At 40.8% G+C, this 18,809-nt stretch overlaps 1 protein-coding gene across 1 annotated transcript in view; it reads right to left on the bottom strand.

Moving 5' to 3' along the window:
- Positions 1–18,809, bottom strand: part of LOC138515901 (alcohol dehydrogenase 1-like) — a 438,132-nt gene that overhangs the window by 29,873 nt on the left and 389,450 nt on the right. The window lies entirely within an intron of this gene.

Genomic DNA, 18,809 nt, shown 5'->3' with positions numbered 1-18,809 from the left:
CTATATATGGCAAGAAATTGTTAGATTGTTGAATGAAAAATTTGGATTTTTCAAAGTATTGTAATATGTTTATGATATTTTATGAATAAAATGTTCTGATATATGATTATGTATTATTTATTGTATCTCATTTTATTTGTTTTCTTTTATTGATTGTATGAACGTTATTCTATTCATTTTTATAGTGTTAAAAGGTTTTGGTTTAACCATAACAGTTAAATGAATTAAAAAAATAGAAAATCCAACACAAGTTCCAAATGGATAATGTTCACAGTTCCTGAGAATGGCTCCTGTCCCCAGGTTTCTCTCCACCAAAAACAAACATTCCACAGAATAGGCAAGTTCTTTAAGGCCCAAAAGTATGCCTCTCTCCTCTTGGTTTTACAATCCACTCCATAACAGGGGAAATAACTCCCTTCCCCAAGTCTCTTCCATAAATCATCCTGGACGGCAAAAAAGGGCCCATGGTATCATACTATCCCAATTTATTCCATCTACCTCAACCAATTTTTTGAGTTACATTTTTAAGGGTTTGTTGAAACGTTCCACAAATCCACCGGTTTGCGGGTGGTAGACAGAGGTCCTAAGGGTCTTAATGTCCAGGATCTCCTTCCCCTCTGCCATTAACCGACACATGAAAAATGGGATGAGGTGCTTCGGAATCTTCTGGGACATATTATTGCATAGTGGGAAAGCCTCTAGGTATCGAGGAGAATAATCTCCAATTACCAAGATGTAATGATTCCCCAACCTAGATTGCTCAAGGGGCCCCACTATGTCCATACCTATGCAGGAAAATGGCACATCAATAACAGGCAAAGGTTGGAGTGGAGCCAGAGGAGGTATTTACGAACTAGTCTATTGGCACAAAGTACAGGTTGTGATGACATCACATCAGCATAGATTCCAGGCCAATAAAATCAGCTTATTACCTGCACCTGTCCCCAAGTGACCACCTGTTAAGTGGGAGTGGGCAATTTGCATAACCATCCTCTTGGGACTTTTAAGCACCATAATCTGTTGATCTAGGAGTACCATCAGTGTCCCATGTCTTAGAAAGAAGAATGCCCCCCCTCTTTCTGCCTTCGCTCCTCTACAGTTAGTACATGTAGAAAAGCTTCTGCTAGTAAGGTGTCATTCCACTGGGCAAATGCTAAATCAGGAATGATCTCAGGTTCCTCTGCAAGGGTTCTTGGCTGTATTTCTTCAGATGGTAGTGGGATCATCACCTGCTTCCTCAAAGCCTTTTCTCCCTTTCTCAGTTTTATCCAATCCTTGATTTTCTCCATTTTGGGAAACACAGCTCTCTCCAAGTTCCCCAGAGCTATTTTCTCACCTGCCTTTATTTGGTATGCCTATTTCCCACTGTTTAGAATCAAGATTTTCACTTTGCGCTAAAGTAAGGATCTATGACGCCCGCTAAGATTTCTAGGCTGTATCACCAAGCTAGGCAAGATTTAGAGGCTAATCTGATGTAAATGCCTGGGGGTAATCGAATTATGTCAGTTGGTATTAACATTCTGTCTCCGGGTTACACCAACTCTCCCCTTCTACTGCATATGTTGAATCCAATAGAATTGTCTGGAGCTACTTATGGATTGGAAGCTTAGTGACTATGTTTTTCAAATCTGAAGGTTTCCCTATTTGTGTCAAATGAGCCCGATCCCACTCCTGGCATGAAATGTGAGGAACCAGGAATGAGATGCGGACACAGAGGACTCATGGTGTTGGTTAAAGACTTTTATTAAACAATAAAGGGGTTGGAAATTGCCTAACTGTCCCTAATCTAGGAAGTATTTCCCTACCTCAACCAAAACTAAGGGTCTTTCCAGTGTCAAGATGTCCAAAGCAAAAATGTCCAGTGTTCAAAATCCTCTGCTAGCCCTTGCATTCTATAACTAACTCTAAGGTGCTAAGGGTATTGTCTCTGGCTTGGAAAGTGCACAAATGTTCAAGTTCAACAAAAAGATATAATCCAACACAAGTTCTAAATGGCTAATGTTCACAGTTCATTGGAATGGCTCCCTTATCCAGGTTTCCCTTTACCAAAACAAAAGTTCCAAAGAATAAGATAGTTCTTCAAGGCCCAAGAGTATGTCTCTCTCCTCCTGGTATTACAATCCACACCAGGGGAAATAACTCCCTTCCCAAAGTCTGGGATTACATTTTTAAAGTAACACAATTTTGGGTGTGTGTGCAAGACTCGCGAGACACCTGGTATACTCTCCGGCCAGACTCTCTCATGTAGTTCCTTTATACAATTTGGATGTGGGTCCCAGACTCGCCAGACACCTGGTATACTCCCCTGCCAGACTCTTTCTTTATTCCTGTATTTCTTGCATTCACACAGTTCCAATATTCTGAATTGTTTTCACCAAAACACTGGGTCTCAAACCCACTTTTGTTTTCTTACTTTGTTAAATGTCCAAACACCTGAATACTTCCCTGACAGGTTCTCTCTTTATTCTGGTATTTCTCGTAGTCACACAGTTCCAATATTCAGTATTACTTTTGTCAAAGTGTCAGGTCACGAAACCCTCTTTCATTCACTTTCTTCTTTTTATGTCCCAGTGTCCCAACCTTCTTGCTCGTAGTCACCCGACTCATAGACCTGACACTTATCTGTACTTTGTGGAGTTGCTGAAGTGCCCAGTTGACCCAGCTTCCCGTCCTAGGGCTACCCGGCTTTCTTTGACGTTCTTCGGGCCTCTCACAGCGAACATACATAAGCGTCCCAGTGTCCTGCCTCCACTTCACAGGCTTACTGGCTTTGTCTGGCCACCTCAGGGAAAGGAGTGATATTCATCATCAGATTCATCACACTGTTGACAATGGTTGTTGATTATGAACTGTGCATTTGTGCCAGAAACTACTGTTGATGAGTCCTTTTACCATCTCAGGTACTGGGAGAAAGTGGTTGGACTAAGGCCAGTGGATCATGCTGGCACGGGCCAGATAGTACATGAGCCTCATTACAAGTTGTGAGGTGCGGGTAAAATACAGGGGTATTACCATATACCGCTGCATTACCACAACGCCCAAATATAGCTTTGGCTGAAAGTTGCGGGATTTACCTCTAGCTATTGTTATTCAACTTGTAGTTTCATTGTGTTTTGATATCTACAGTCCTTTGGTCACCACCACGGTTGCCCTCTTTTACTCACCCTTCTTTATTTTCCCCACTTTGGCCTCAGCTGTTCATGACTTTACCTTTACTCTCTAGAAAAATGCTTATCCTTCATTCTGTGCACGAATGCCCTGGAACGTATCTGCAGCTATCTCCTTGACTACCGTTTTACACAGCTGCCACACGGGAGCAGCGCGGGATCCAGTGACGTCATTACATGTCTGCATGTGATGATGTTTTCACGCACCATGTACGCTATTAATTTCTTCCCATCCTCTCACTCAGTATCCAAGGCTCTTTCTGGATCCACTCGGACCAGTTCCGGTATCTCCTTCCGGTGAGTTTGTTCTCGATTTTCTCCAGCTCTCTTCTTCTTTCAGGGGAAATGCGTTTCAGCAGTTGACTCTCGATACCAGAGATGTTTTTTATGGGAGGGCCAAAGGGGCACTTGCCAAGGCCCCCAACTTGGAGGGGGGCCCCACACACAGGGCTGCCTGATCTGAAGAAGTAATATTCCATTGCTCACCAGTCTTAAATAGCACACGTCAGGACATTTTATGGGTGCTGCTGATGCTCCAAACCCATTGCCTTTCTGTTTTGGCAAGTACATTCCGCCTTGCTTTCTGTGTTCACTGTGGTATACATAGTTTGTGAGTTCCTTACGGCACAACTCTGTAGCATTCTTTCCTTCCTGTGGGAATTATGTTGATCATGTGCAATAGGCAATGGTGAAATGCATATTGATAAATTGAGTGCCACAATGGTTTAGAAGGTAGCTCAGTGTGTGAAGCACCCATTGCAGAGATATGTGTTCACATGCAAATTAGAATATCACATTCCAGCAAGGCTGGCTGAGCCTATCCTATGTCTGAAATGTATAAACCTGCCTGCATTTGTACTTGGTTTTGCAGAACAACATCTGCTATTATCAGCAATGTACCTGCACCAGATAGGGGTTGCTGTAAAAACTAACATATCATCCGTATGGTGAAGGTCTAGAAATTGGTTTGTTCAGATGGAGTGTTGTAAAACCTAGGCAATCGCATCCAATGATGGCATAAACTGTTAGTCCAAGAGGTGAATAAGTATCCAAATTCAAGACTATTGAACAAAAGCATCCATGCTTGTATCCTAGATTTGCCAGCAGACAATACAGTGATCCTGGTCAAATCATCTAATATACCTAACATTACTGTGCTGTCTTGTGTGAGGTTTGCCTTCTTGCATGCTTTTGATTTGATTTGAATTATTTATTTATATGTTGCACAAAGCCCAGAGGCATCTAGGTGCTTAAGTGCTGGTATTGTTTAGCCCATTACTTGATCTTTCTTCTTATGTAGGCCATTTGGGTGGAAAGGTTGCTAGACAGAAGATACCGGACCAGATGTTGCAGGCTTCATGCAAGCATATTTTAAGGTCTGCTTGTTTGACACAAAAAACGGTTTGCTTTTTGGTAAAAGTCAAAGGTTTTTATGCACGTTTATAATTGAAAATGTCACAAGCCATTGTTTTGGAAGTATTTAAAAATTTAAAATACAAAAGACAAACCCAGATTAAATGTAACCCTGTTAAATCACATCGATTGGTATGCTGGTACTTATATACTTCCCTTGATGATGGAGAAAATGAAGCTAGAATCATCCCAATTTTGCATAACACCCTTCTATAATTTTTTGTTTGAAAATGGTCATGTTTGGTAATGTACTTTCCAAGTCCGTTTATATTAAATGAGAATGTTTTAGTTCATGGTAAGAACTGGAAAAGTAAGTGTTCAAATGCAGAAATTGCAGTGTTGGCACGAATCACAGCTTCACCCAGTCACCCCTTAACTAATGTGTGATCCTGTGCATCTCATTTAATCTTGTATTGCCTAACCTCTCAATATTGCCAGTCCCTAAACCTTTCAAAATTGTCAGCCCTTCAGAGTGATTTCCTTCTCATGGTATGGTCTTCATAAATGCCTTATTCATGGTTTCACTGGCTACAGGGTTGCTTCCACTTTAATAGTGAGCATATTTGTATCGCCCAACACAGGCATTTGTCCTTTGATATCTATTGGCAACACTATTTGAAAACCATATCTCACTTCTAATCTCAGTCTGTCTCGAAAAAAGACACTGTCCTGGTAGCTTCTAATCTGCATCAACTATCCATGCTACTGCATGTGTGATGCTTTCTCCTTCCTTCCACTTGGTCTCCTCTATCCATGAATGAGCACTTTTGCATTCTCGGAGGCAGCTAATGTGAGTTATCGGTCTATTATAGGTTACATATACCTTTTAAATACAGTCCTGCATTAATACTACAGGCTGCATACCTTCCTGGATGCTATTGCTAAAAAAAAGTATCCTGTATGTACTAGAGCAGTAACCTCTTCGTAGACTGCTAATGTTGGTCTTCAAATGCTACTTGTTTATCATTCTGATGAGCGCAAGAATGAAGAGGGTAAGGGGACTTAAATGGAGTATAAACGTGCTTATTATGCTGCGAAACAGCATATCAACCTATAGGTTGGGAGCGCGACAGGTGGGACTCGGGGGGGGGGGGGCGGCGCGACCAGTAGTCTTACTCCTTTAATTCCTTTGGTTTGGTGGAGGGGGCCCCAAAGATGTTTGTGGCCAGGGCCCCAAACGTGCTTAAGATGGCCCTGCCCGATACCTTGATTCTTTACATTACGGCCTCTATTACAGCTTTTTAACTTTGTGCCGTTTTGCACGCCAGGTCTTGCCCTTCTGACAGAATTTGGAGGTATTACACTCTCTTCTTATCTTGGTTTTGGTGGTGACTCTCACGTTTTTACTAGTCATGGGATCTTCGAGTTCAGTACCAAGGTCTGCTTACTGTTATACAAACTGACTGCAAAATACCTCTTCCCACAGTAGGCCGAAGACGGGTGTCCCACCCAACATGACAGCAACAGGTCCCTGCAAGACCAGAGTGGCTTTTCGTATCTCATTTCCTCAGAAAATGTAAAGGGCCACTGGGAGAGAATAGTAGCGAAAGGCGCTATTCTGGGAGTGAATTGGACTTAGTTTAGCGAAAGAGAACTCCACTGAAATAACAAAAGAGGTATATATATATATATATATATATATATATATATATATATATATATATATATATATATACATATATATATATATATATATATATATATATATATATGTATACATATATATATATATATATATACCTTTAGTACAGCTCTTTTAATGGTGGTTGATGTTGGTATGGAAAGTTACATATCAATCCTTTCATGGAATGTAATCGGTATTCAATGAGTGTCTGTTTTATGTACAATAAATGTGATATTGCACTTTACAGGAAACTTGGATAAAAGAGGCACCTAATCTACAGAGTTTCTCCTGTTTCAGCGTTCAAGTAATACAACTCACATGAGATTGCTGTAGAGATGTGTTAAGTAGTACTGATAGCTATTCACTTAAACTTTGTCTTGGCGTCTCACTAAATACGACTGATGCAATTTAACTCGTGTGCTTTAAAGAAACCCAATGATTATCAACTTATAATTAATAACTAATTCCTTCTGGGGTAAAATTAATGGTGGACATATTTCACAGTTTCAAGACTCACTTAGCTCCCCTTTTTCCAGAGATGGTTAGTCCTGATTTGCAATGATTTTAACTTTCGAGTGAAGACAGCCACCTCTGCACTTGTGGATTATGAGGAAGAAGAACATTCAGCATATAAAAAAAGAAACCAAGAGAAAAGGGGTTTCTTTTTTGACAATTCTGAAATACGTTTTAGCTAAGTAAATATCAGACTATCACCAGATATTCTTTCCAACTACACATTTGTTAATTTATTTTTTCATTTTGTATTTGTATATCTATATATATTAAAGTCAAAATGTATCTGTGGTTTTGTGGTGGGATTTGTGGGGTTGTGAGTTTGTGGCTTGGCGAAGTGTTGTTCCTTATACAATTCCAGACTGTTTCACCAATCTGCACCATATTTTGCATAGTTACCTGTTAGGACCCTTTCGACATTCCTGGCTACATGACATTTGTACATCTCACCTCTTTCCCAGGATTTCAGCAAAAATGTGTTAAAATGAGTTTGTAGGTTTGTGGCCTGCCGTTGAAGCTGTAAACCATGTTCACTGGGAAGGGAAACAAAAAATGTATGGGAAGCGAATGGACCTGAGAGGCAAAGGTGAAGGCAGGTAAGCATTCAAGAAGTTTCCACATGTTTGCCATATCAGGTGAAATTACTTTTCCAGAGGATTTTTGTGAGATGATGCATGCCGACGAAGCAGTAAACCATGTTCACCGGGAAGGGAAACAAAAATGGGACCTTGAAAACCAATTTTCAGGGCCGTAGGATGCACGGTTTGTGAGATATTTGCAACACAATGCACCACAACAAACTGCACCACAACAGGGTAGGCGGAACAGCGACCTACAGTATCATTCATTTTCAGCAATTGAGAGTGTTATCATATCTGTGTACAGAACCCATTCAGAGAACGGGTACTTCTACTAGTGGTTAATAAAATCAACCTTTACGAAATTCAGCAACTATAAAAACATCACACCACATGCAAAAGTACAATTCCTTTACAACATTCAAACTCCAAAAAGCATTTTAACACTTACAGGAGTACAATTTCAATAGAAAAAGGAGAAACACTGCCATTCTTATGAAGCCTAAAACAATTGCAATTTTAAGTCAGTTTCAGCAGACTTAAAAACCTCACAATCGCTTTTGAAGGCGACGTACAGAAACCACTTAGAATCCATTGCCGCAAATATCCATTTTGACAAAATCCAGTCCATTAACAAAAGTTTTTAAGCATATTACGTGGTATTCCCTTAAGCTTGGACAGTCCATCATTAAAAGTCTCAGCGTTTCCAGTGCTGGAGGATTCACATGAAAACTTCAAAAAGACAGGTCATTTGGTATGATCCTTCATATTGTTAAAATGTCCCTTCTGTGGACAAGGCTCAACCTAAACCCCATAAAATTCATAAGTTCGTCATTAGGCAGGACTTTTTCAAGTAACTAGCCATTCCCGGCATAACATACGCCATTCTAGCATATCTTAAAGGTCAATATCATTCAGTAATTCATAGGGTCACCTCTGTCCCTCTTCTTAAATATCAGAATTACCACAATCGCTTCCAGGAAGGGGGAATAGGTCCCTGTGATTTATTAATGGTCATTGAAAACACTAAACATATAGGTAACTGTCTTCTTTTGAATTTGAAAGGCATATTTGTATCAGATGGAATGAGAAGTATGCGTGGTATAAAACAGTATCTAAGTTCCATCAATTACAAAGGTCTCTATGATGTGTCTTTGTAGAAGTGTAATTGTCAGCCCTTTTCCATTGCAGAGTCCCTGTGAGGGCATACGATTACACAGTAGCATAATTACAGCACCTACTTTCAGTTTTTGCTTGTGGGGAGGCATTCGTCCTACAGCGTTAACTCTTTATAGATTGCAATGTTGAGCTGGTAATTAACTGTTCATTGTCACTGGAACCGCTCTGCCCTATGTGAAGAGAAGTGGGGTTGGAAAGAAGTAACTTGAAATTTTTCTGAATATTTGAGATAGTGGAAAGTGAAGGTGACCATTTAGGACCGTACTCATTCTGTTCATTAAAATGACAGCTGTTGTTGAATTAAGGGCACACAGAGGTGCACTTTGCCATTTGGACAGCAGAGGACAACCTAACATTGACAACTTGTATCAGCTGAGTACGGAAACATACCTAATCATTTTATATAGATAGATTAGCTAACAAACCCTGCTTTTCATTATCATGTTTAAGCTTTGCAAATAGTGGATAGTTTGAAGTGTTATCACATGTATCAATACAATCCATTCTTTAACCTTATATGGGTTCATAATTAACAACTCACTCCCTACTTTCACGTTTGTGATGTCTAGCTGCCGTCGCTGGTCTCTGTGGCATCGTTGGCGGCATGTGTTAGGATTGCACAGGATTCCTCCCAAGATGGCGCAACCTTCCCTACATGGCGTTGCAATCACCCATCAGGAAACTGGTGTCTGGAACTCCGCCCCGACGGCAGTATTTCAGCCTCCTCAGCCGGTCGAACCGTGCGCTGCTACTTTCATAGTTGCTGCACTTTGTGAGTTTGTTGTGAGACCTAAATACCATTCTTTGCTAATTTAATCTCTTGTTGTTTCCTTCACATGTGTCCTTTCCCTCTGTTTCCATTAGTCACGGCACATCCCTCTCAGTCCAGATTGCTCACTTGCGATGGTCGTACTCTGTCCTACTTAGACAAATCCCAGCCCTTACGGGTAGGTTACTTTTGTTAGGAGCAGCATACATTCTTTACCACTCTAAACCTTACTACAATCACATACTTTCCCTTTCTTTTAACCAGTACGCACGCACCATATTCTGCACTTCCGACCTACATTACCCAGATAACGCAGCTCCCGTTCTTACCGTCCACGACTGCCTCTTTCTCTCTACGAAGACTGTGCGTCACACCCAGTAGGTTTTCAGCAATTCCTTCTCTCTCTCTAACCTTCCCAAATCGGTCATACTCACCATCTACTTCCCCCTGGCCAGTTGGGACACATACAGCTTTGGAGTTTACCGCAGCTCCTGCCCTTCCATTCTGAAGAGCAAGAGAGAGATCTCTACATTAGGGTAAATACCCACCATATCCAGATAGGGAAATAGTGGACTACACTCCCCACTTACCTTGTGCATTATCTTGTAGTGCCATCCCGACGATCTGAAGGAGCATCAACATCCCGGACGCCAGACTCCATCCGGATCCCCAGGACCTTCGTTCTCAAGCTGCACAATGTTTCTTCTCCATGAGGGTTTCCCTGGAAACCTCTCTCTGCTCCAACTCTTTGGCAGGATCTAGGAGGGGTGACTAAGTTGATTCTCATTACAACTGGCCGCTCTACCTCAAACAGGTTAGTGGATGGCATGTGTCTTGGTTGCATTGCATAATTTTGTTGTACAGCAATTTGTACCATGGTATTACAGCTAGCAACACCCGAAAATTATAGCAACCAGATATGTGACAACAACAGGCATGGATCAGCTACAACAGCTAGTCGTGATGGTTCATTCGTTGACAGCCGAGGGGCAGCATCTCAAACAGGAGAATGCTACTTTATGGCAACAGATAGGGTGATCGCTGTAGTATTCAGAGGTACCTCCTTTCCCCTTACCCAGTGGTCGCTTTGATGGTAATCTACATAAAGTTAAAGAGTTTCTGGAGTCCTGCACAATGCAGTTTGCATTCAAGGCAGCTTTCTTTCATACGGATAGGGACAGAGTGGGGCACATGATTTCACCGATTACAGGAGCAGCGCTGGCATGGGCTACGCCTTTGGTCACTAGCAATAACCCTGTTCTAGATTCATATCCTGCTTTCTGCAATAGTGTCAAAAGTATGTTTGGAAGACAGGAGGTCACCATCGCCTTTACTGGATTTCAGGCAAGGGAATCAAGATATACTAACGTACATTACCAGGTTTAAGCAGATGGCCAGTGATACTGCCTGCCCGGATGATGCCTTAATTACAATTTTCCACAGAGGATTATCAGAAGAATTAAAGGATGAGGTATCACGAGTACCACGTCCTCACAATTTAACAGAATACATTGCTTTAGTGATGCAATTAGACTATAGATTACAGGAGAGACATCAAGAACGGAGGAAGGGTAGAACACCTAGATCTCCTTCTGATATTCCACACCCGGTAGGACGAGTCCTTCTTCCCGAAGAACCGATGCAGTTGGGCACAGCCCGAGGCCCTTTATCTACAGAGGAACACACTAGAAGACAAACCCTAGGTCTTTGTATGCACTGTGGAGCCAATACCCAAACAGTAAGGGAATGTCCCACTGCACCACCATGGAAGCAGGGAAATGCCAGCACCCGACTATAGAGGGAACCACGGTTCAGGACCACCAGCATAATAAGGGTTCCCCAACAATTGCACAATCCTTTAACAGCATCAACCCGGCAGATAATTCTATGCTGGTACTCTGCATAACCTTTACTTGGGGTAATAGACACGTCCAAAACATCCCAGCCCTAACAGATAGTGGAGCAGCCGGAAATGTCATTGATGATCAATGGGCAGGTGTCCATGGCATCCCTCGTTCGGCCAAGATCATATCTATCCCAGTCGAGAATGTAGACAGTAGTCCTCTTGTCACAGGGCCTATTAAGGATCAAACATGTCCCCTGGAGATGAGGGTGGTTTCACACAAGGAAACATTGATACTAGACATCATCAAGGCTGCTCATTATCCCGTAATACTGGGGCTGCCATGGCTGGGGGAACACAATCCCTTTATCAATTGGTCGGCAGGAACTTTCTTTTTAGGTTCTGAACATTGCCTGAAACATTGCCTGGCTGTTGGTTCCGGAGAACAAAAACCTTCCTCCAACCCTAATTCCATTCCCAAGGCAATCACTTCGCTCAATCAGATATCAGGCCTTCCCAAAGCCTACCAACAATACCATGAGGTTTTTTCTACCACAGAAAACTCAGCACTTCCACCTGATCGGAGAGATGTAGATCTGATTCCAGACAACCCATTGCCTTTCGGCCGAATGTATATTCTTCAGCCAAAGAGAAAGAAGTCCTCAAACAGTACCTACAGACACATTTTAAGAATGGTCTGATCTCTGAATCTAATTCGCCGGAAGCAGCCTCACTTTTTTTTATTCCGGAGAAAAATACTTCTGAACTGCACCCTTGCATTGATTTTTGTGGCTTAAACAAGATCACTGTGCAATTTTTCCCAAAATTCCCTGACATTTTTTCGCAAACTCATCACATTATTCTTTTGTGCATCAATCAATTGCTTCAGATCAAAAAAGAAAGAATCCTCTAATGGATCCAGAATCTTCTTATAGAAAGAGAGATACCTCCATAATGCAACTGATTTTAAGGTCTTAATGGCATGCTCAAAACAGATATCTGCAGCTGGTAAACAGGTAATCTTAAAACACAACGCCATATTCTTGCTTCTAAGAAGTCCAGTCTTTCACAAAACCACACTCGCATCATTTCTATGCAATATAGAAGTTTTGGAACAACTTTTTGCACTTAGAATTTAATAAGCGGTTCAAAGGTAACTTTTCCATATTTCACATCGATCTTTCTCATCTGAGCAGCTAAAACATTCACCTTGTGCAAATCCTTCTCCCAAATATGGCCCCTATTTGGCCTTGATACAGCTGAAAATCCCAAATACACAAACTTTTCTATAACTGCCAACTTATTCCTCTCACCGAACCAACTAAATTGTACAGGCTTGCACGAAGATCTAATTGCAAACACCTTAATTTTAGCGGCATTGATTTTCAAATACTTATCATTAACATATTGCTGAAAAGCAATTATCAGCCTCTGTAAACTGTGAAGGGTCCGTAAGGGGAGACTGAACACTATGTTTAGTTTTTGTATGGTTTCATATTTTATTTGAAAGAAGATCAGAACATAAACTCTAACTAAACCTCTGCTATCAGGGTATTCTCTACCTAAGCTAGGATCTAAGGGAAAACCTCACAGCATGTACAAAACTAACCCTCACACTAAACAAAAGAAACATTCAAAACAACATAAAAACAACATCAATAAAAATGACCAGTGTCTTTGATAACTTGTATTTGTCCTGGGCAGATCGTGCTCCCCCAAGAATGTCCCAAAGTCAATTTCTTCCACAGAAAAGTAAGTCTTAAATCAAGTCTTGAAAAGTTCCAAAGAAACAAAAGTTCACACAAACAAAAATCTACTGGTAACAGTCTGTTCTTCGCTTGATGAAAAGATTCCCCTTTCAAGTTCCACAAACATAACAACAGCACCAATGGTATTCCTGGATTACCTCTGTCCAGGAAAGAATGGATAAAGCTGAAGACAAAAGTATCACTTCTACATAACAACAACTCTTCTTCTTGCAACCTCTACAGCGTCTTTATATACAGTTTGTCAGGATGCTTCTTCTTAGGGTTTTCTCTCTTCCTAGTAACTCCCTTCTGCCAATGATATTGTGAGAGCAGGCTCCCTTACCTCACAGTTGACTTCTACTTCTACTACGTTCAACTGACAAAAGTGTTAACAACCACAGTTTTATTACAAATTCAGCTACTTAGCATTTTAGCAACTTCAACAAGACTTTTTCGACCTCTACAGGTTGGCAAGGCACTCTTCTCTCTTATATGGCAAGAAAGGGATGCCTATTTGCCTTTCCTTTTCTGTCTTGCAGCTACCAGAAAATCTGTCTTTACCAGGGAAGGTTTTCCTAAGGAGGTCATCTCTGACAGGGGGTCAAATGTTACATCTCACTACATGCAGACCATGTGGAAAAACTGTGGAGTGACCTACAAGTTTGCAACAGCCTACCATCCCCTTATCAATGGGTTAGTGGGGAGGTTTAATAGAACTATGAAGAGCATGATACGTGCTTTAGAAGAACCCCTTAGAAGAAAGTGGGACCTTCTACTGCCATCCCTTCTCTTTGCTTATAGAGAAATCCCTCAAGCAGGGGTTGGGTTCAGCCGCTTTTAACTGCTCTATGGTCATACGGTTAGAGGACCTTTGGCCCTGATCAAGGAAGGGTTGGAGAGTGCCCCTTCCCTCATCCAGTGAGAGTCACTGACTATGTGCTAGTTCTCCAGAGGACAATGGAACTCATGATGACAGAAGCAAGAGATTGCGGATTCAGATAGTCAAGTGAGCACTTAAGCCAAAAATTACGCCAAAATGCATGAGATTTTGAAGCTATATCAGGATATCAGAATAAGAAAGTTCAGAAAATACTTCTGTGACAAACGAGACTATCAAGAGGACAGGGTATACACATTTCAAGCTAAATATGACGATAGTTCTAGATCTAGATCAAGAGGCAGTACACCGAACACATCGCAAGGAAGCTCAGACGTTGACTCTGCGGCTGAGACGAGGGCAAGCACATCAACAGACCCTACAACCACACGCCAATACAAAAAAAGTTTTTTTTAAGAAGAAATAACACACTACAGGAGGGTGCACAAAGAAGCTACGCCAAACAGGTACACTTTTGGGATCCACTAACATTAAATATAGCAACGACAAGCCTCAGCACAGGGGGAGGAGGGGAGGCAGGAATAAAGGCCGATGGAAACACTGGAAATATAGGCCAAGTGACAAGATCAGTTCTGAGAAAACAATTAGTGAAGTGACCAACACTAATTTTGTTTTCAATATGTCAGCATGGCAGCTGACAAAACATGAGATGGCTGTTCTTAATAAAGGTTTGGCCTTTGCACCCACACAAGGGACTGATTTTGTTAACTTTCAAATTGACCTCTTCAAATTCAATAGAAAATTGAAATTAAAAAAGTTTTTTTGCAAATAAGGTACAGACTACCAGTATGACAGCACCTATTAGAACTTTAAGTAATTTCACTTGAGCAGACATTGAGAATACCCATCTTCTGATGACACTCAAATGGGGAACACATATTACCAAAGCAGATATACATGATGAATTGGATATACAAGCAAAGAATCTTACAGTGACAGAACTTAAACCCAAATAAAAATTCACTCCACAGTTGGCCAATGAGAATATTATAAAAACCTTTCATCAAGCGGTTATTACTGACATCCATCACTATTTAGATCACAAATCTCATAAGGATAGTAATACGTTTAACAATCTATCCAGAGAAGAACAAAGGGCTCTTTGTGACTTAACTAATGGTCAGAATATAGTAATAAAGGAAGTGGACAAAGGGGATGTGGTGTTAATGAACGCATCAGACTATATTCAGATGGGTCTAGGACATCTAGCAACACCTGGATGTTATACCAAACTTCCATCCAATCTTATAAAGAAGATTGTGCAAGACTTAAGTGTCTTGATCACGGATTGGTTCTGACTGTGACTTTTGACCAAGGAAGAAAAACAATGTTTGTTAATTCTTAAGCCAGTTATGCCCACACTATATTTCTTACTGAAAATTCATAAAGCTTCTGTAGGTCTGCCACCAGTTACACCAATTGTTAGTGGTATTGGCAGGGCTATGGAGGGATTGTCCAAGTATATTGACAATTGTATCAAAGAGCAAGTGTTTAAACTACCATCTTATATCAGGGACAGTACACAAGTGCTTTTATGTTTAGCGGATATTGTTTGGCAGGATGACTGGCTATTGGGCACGCCGGATGTCACCGCACTATATACATCTATAGATCGCTCATTGGCTATAAAGGCTATAGATTATACATATAGAGGTTTTTCTGCATCGTACTCAGAACATATCAATATGCTTAAATCCTTTCTGAAATTCTTTCTGGAGAATAATGTGTTCATTTTTAATGGTGCATATTACTCCCAAGCTAATAGGGTGGTTAAGGGAGCAAAATATGCACCATCTCTCACGAAGCTTTTCATGTCTGAATATGAGGAGACTCATGCCCTGTCAAATAAGGAATTTATAGATAACATTATTATGTGGAAGAAATATATTGGCAATATTCTGATCATTTGGCAAGGCACAGAAGAAACTTTCCATATGTTTAAAGTCTATCCTGGGGGAGCACCGGAGACCCAAAGTGATAGCCACAGCAGGCAGAAACACAACGCGGTTGTGTTTGAAAACGCTGCGGTTTTTCTTTCTGAGTTTCTCAGGCTCCTCCGAGCCGGAGGAGCCTGAGAAACTTGGAAAGAAAAACCGCAGCGTTTTCAAACAAAACATTGTATTTATTTTTGCGGTCGCTTCAAAAGCGAACGCAAACATAAATACAACGTGTTTAAAGCTGCGGTTTTATTTCTAAGTTTTCCGGGCTCCTCCAGCCCCGAAAACGTAGAAAAAAAAACGCCGCTAGTGCTTATTTTTTTTTTAAAATAAATAGCACTTACCGAGATTCAGCTGCAGCTTTCCTGCTCTGGTCTCCGGTCCCCGTCCTCCGAGTCCCGGCACCAATGAAGGAAAAGCCGCCCAGCGGTAGCTTTTGTTTGCTACAGCTGGCTGGCTTTCCTTCATTAGTGCTGCAAAAGCAAAAGCCAGCACAGGCGGGCATCCATTTCACAAAATGGATGCGCCCATGTGCTTGCTTTTGTGAATTTTGAGCTTGAATATCTCAAATTTTCCATAGGAAGTTTAAAAAAAAATAGTGCTAGTATTATTTTTTTTATATTGCCTATCTATTTTGTAAATACATTTTTTTACTGGACTATCCCTTTAATTATAAACCAGATGTCACAATTAAAATTACAGAGTTCATCAGCTGTAAAACCACACATGTGGTTTATGCCATTATTTGTGTATGCAAATAAATCTATGTGGGAAGTATGATCAGACCCCTTCGAATCCGAATCCGAGAGCACTTACATAGCTTGGGTAGCCAAGATCAAAGATAACCCTTAGCATCACACTGGCAGACTTGCCATCAACTGGAAAACAAGAACATACATTCATTGGTCTTTGCAGGGCTAGTTTGAGTAAACAAGGTGTGGATATTGCTCACCGTTTGAGATGTTTGGAATCTAAATATATCTGTTACTTAAGCTATACAACAGAAGGCCTAAATTCTGAGCATGAAATGCATGTATTTTTTTTTTATGTCGGAATATGGCTTTTGCAAGAGTTTTCATTTATGTATTAGGCTACAGAATCTGTTTGTCCAACTAATTATTCTAAAAAGCTTTATCATTTGTATTTGCTATTGAGCTATATGCTATCATGACTCGTTTAATAACTGTTAGAGGCCAGTGTTTCTTGTTTTATGTCTTTGATCACATGTGCCTGGGCACTGCCTTTCTATCCAAATGGGATTGGCATTGTTCCGGCACTGACCAACATTTTGTTTTTTAATGCCATGAGATCCTAACCAATGCTGATAAGCATGCAAGGCTGATGGTAGCAATAATAAATACATGGGTATCAAGGTGTGCAAAATTATATTGCAATGCATTTTTTTCAGCGATCCGAATTAGAACCTCAATTTGGTCCTCCGGCACACAATCAATTTCAGGAAGTTAAACCTTTGTGAAATCGATAAAACCCGCTTACGAGCGGGACGTTCCAGCATTTATCAGTCTATTAGTTATCAGTTCAGGACAGGCAAGCACGTTCTGCGTGCACCCGGAAATAAACAGTCTTTAATAGGGAAAGGGCGCACGCGCCCACTGTGACCGCTGATGCTGGAGCAGATGAATCGGAAAACGTCATCTGCAACTACTGATTAAGTAAGTCTTTTTCGAACGCGATTATGGGTGGAACACTGTTGCTAAAAGTTATGCATCATCACAGAGCAAACTCTGTTACTTCCAGGGATCACATAGCCGCTGAACAAGCGGGATCGGAACTAACACGAATATATTAAATGGAAAGGCACAATTACTACTACAAATCAACGCGCTTCCGATAAATAAGGAAAGCGCGTGTTTGATAACATTAGCATCGTAGGCTTGAGAAGCATACTGAAACCAGCCATTTTTTGGTCACCACCCTACAATCACCTCTATACCATTGTTTATATTGAACAGATAAACTGCGGAATATAAATCATGTGTCAATCAGCTACCACATTATTATCTCCAGGATGATAGACTGACCCAAGTATAAGTGGTAAAACAATCATTATTACTAAGCTGATACTGCACACATTTTTCTTTTGGGAAAACCAAGCCCATATTCGGTCTTTGATCATTCCTGTTGATGTTATTCATCCACAGATTAACAAAAGGTTCATGGGGTGAGTGTTTTATCTGAGAATTTAGGAATTACCCACATATATTTTGGGAGCACACTTTGTCTCAAAGCCACAAGGGTCTAATCTGCATGTAACCACCAGTCTGATGCGGCTAATATGACAATCACGTAATCCAGACACCATTCTGGGTGATCTCAAACCCTTCCATACTTTACTGCCATTTGGACTTTCACACAAGGATTGTATCCTTAAAATTATGTCATGTACTATGAGAGCATCCATGGGCACCCACAAACTTAGTGATAAGTATTGCAACAGGATACTTTTTTTTTCAAAGTGGTTAACTTGTCAGTTATTCCTACGGTATTATTATATATCTTTTCCATACCAGGTCTGGTATTTACACCACGTACCAAACTCAACCCTGCTATGTAAAAGTATGTTAATACAATATGTTTTGATTTTGGGACTTAACTAATTGAACATTATGCATGTGATTGCTTATTTGACAAATGACGCATTTGGCTATGTTTTGACCACCCGGCTAAACTGTCATGTAATTTTTGGGCAGATTGGGAAGCCTTGAGAAAGACAATCTGTCGAAACACGTGTTGGCTGCTACGGCATCAAATGGGCATCCGATTGTTGTGAAGAACGAAATAAACAATAATTTATGTTGCCAAGTGCATTAGACCAGTATATTTAATTTTGACTTGTCTACTATATGCCACTACAACTTTAGGTGTGATAACTCAAATTGACCTTTGTATGCACTTTGTTTCTTCTGTGTGGTGCCACACCGGACTAAACAAAAACATATTTTTTTTCTCAAATAATTACATATGTACATTCCAACATTGATTAACGTGACTGGGGTTGCCCGCCACAAATAACTACACTGACTCAGGTAGCAAGTCCAAGAGTGTTTATTTGAAAATAAAGACAGATTGTCTGTGGGTCTGATGGGAGATACTTCAGGCTACTGGGGCCTTTTGGGAAC

The sequence above is a fragment of the Ambystoma mexicanum genome, chromosome 6q (genome assembly GCF_040938575.1).
Source record: "Ambystoma mexicanum isolate Mex_15411 chromosome 6q, UKY_AmexF1_1, whole genome shotgun sequence".
NCBI classification, from domain to species: domain Eukaryota; kingdom Metazoa; phylum Chordata; class Amphibia; order Caudata; family Ambystomatidae; genus Ambystoma; species Ambystoma mexicanum.
Note: the sequence above shows the minus strand (reverse complement) of the source record. Positions and strands in the feature narration are given on the sequence as shown.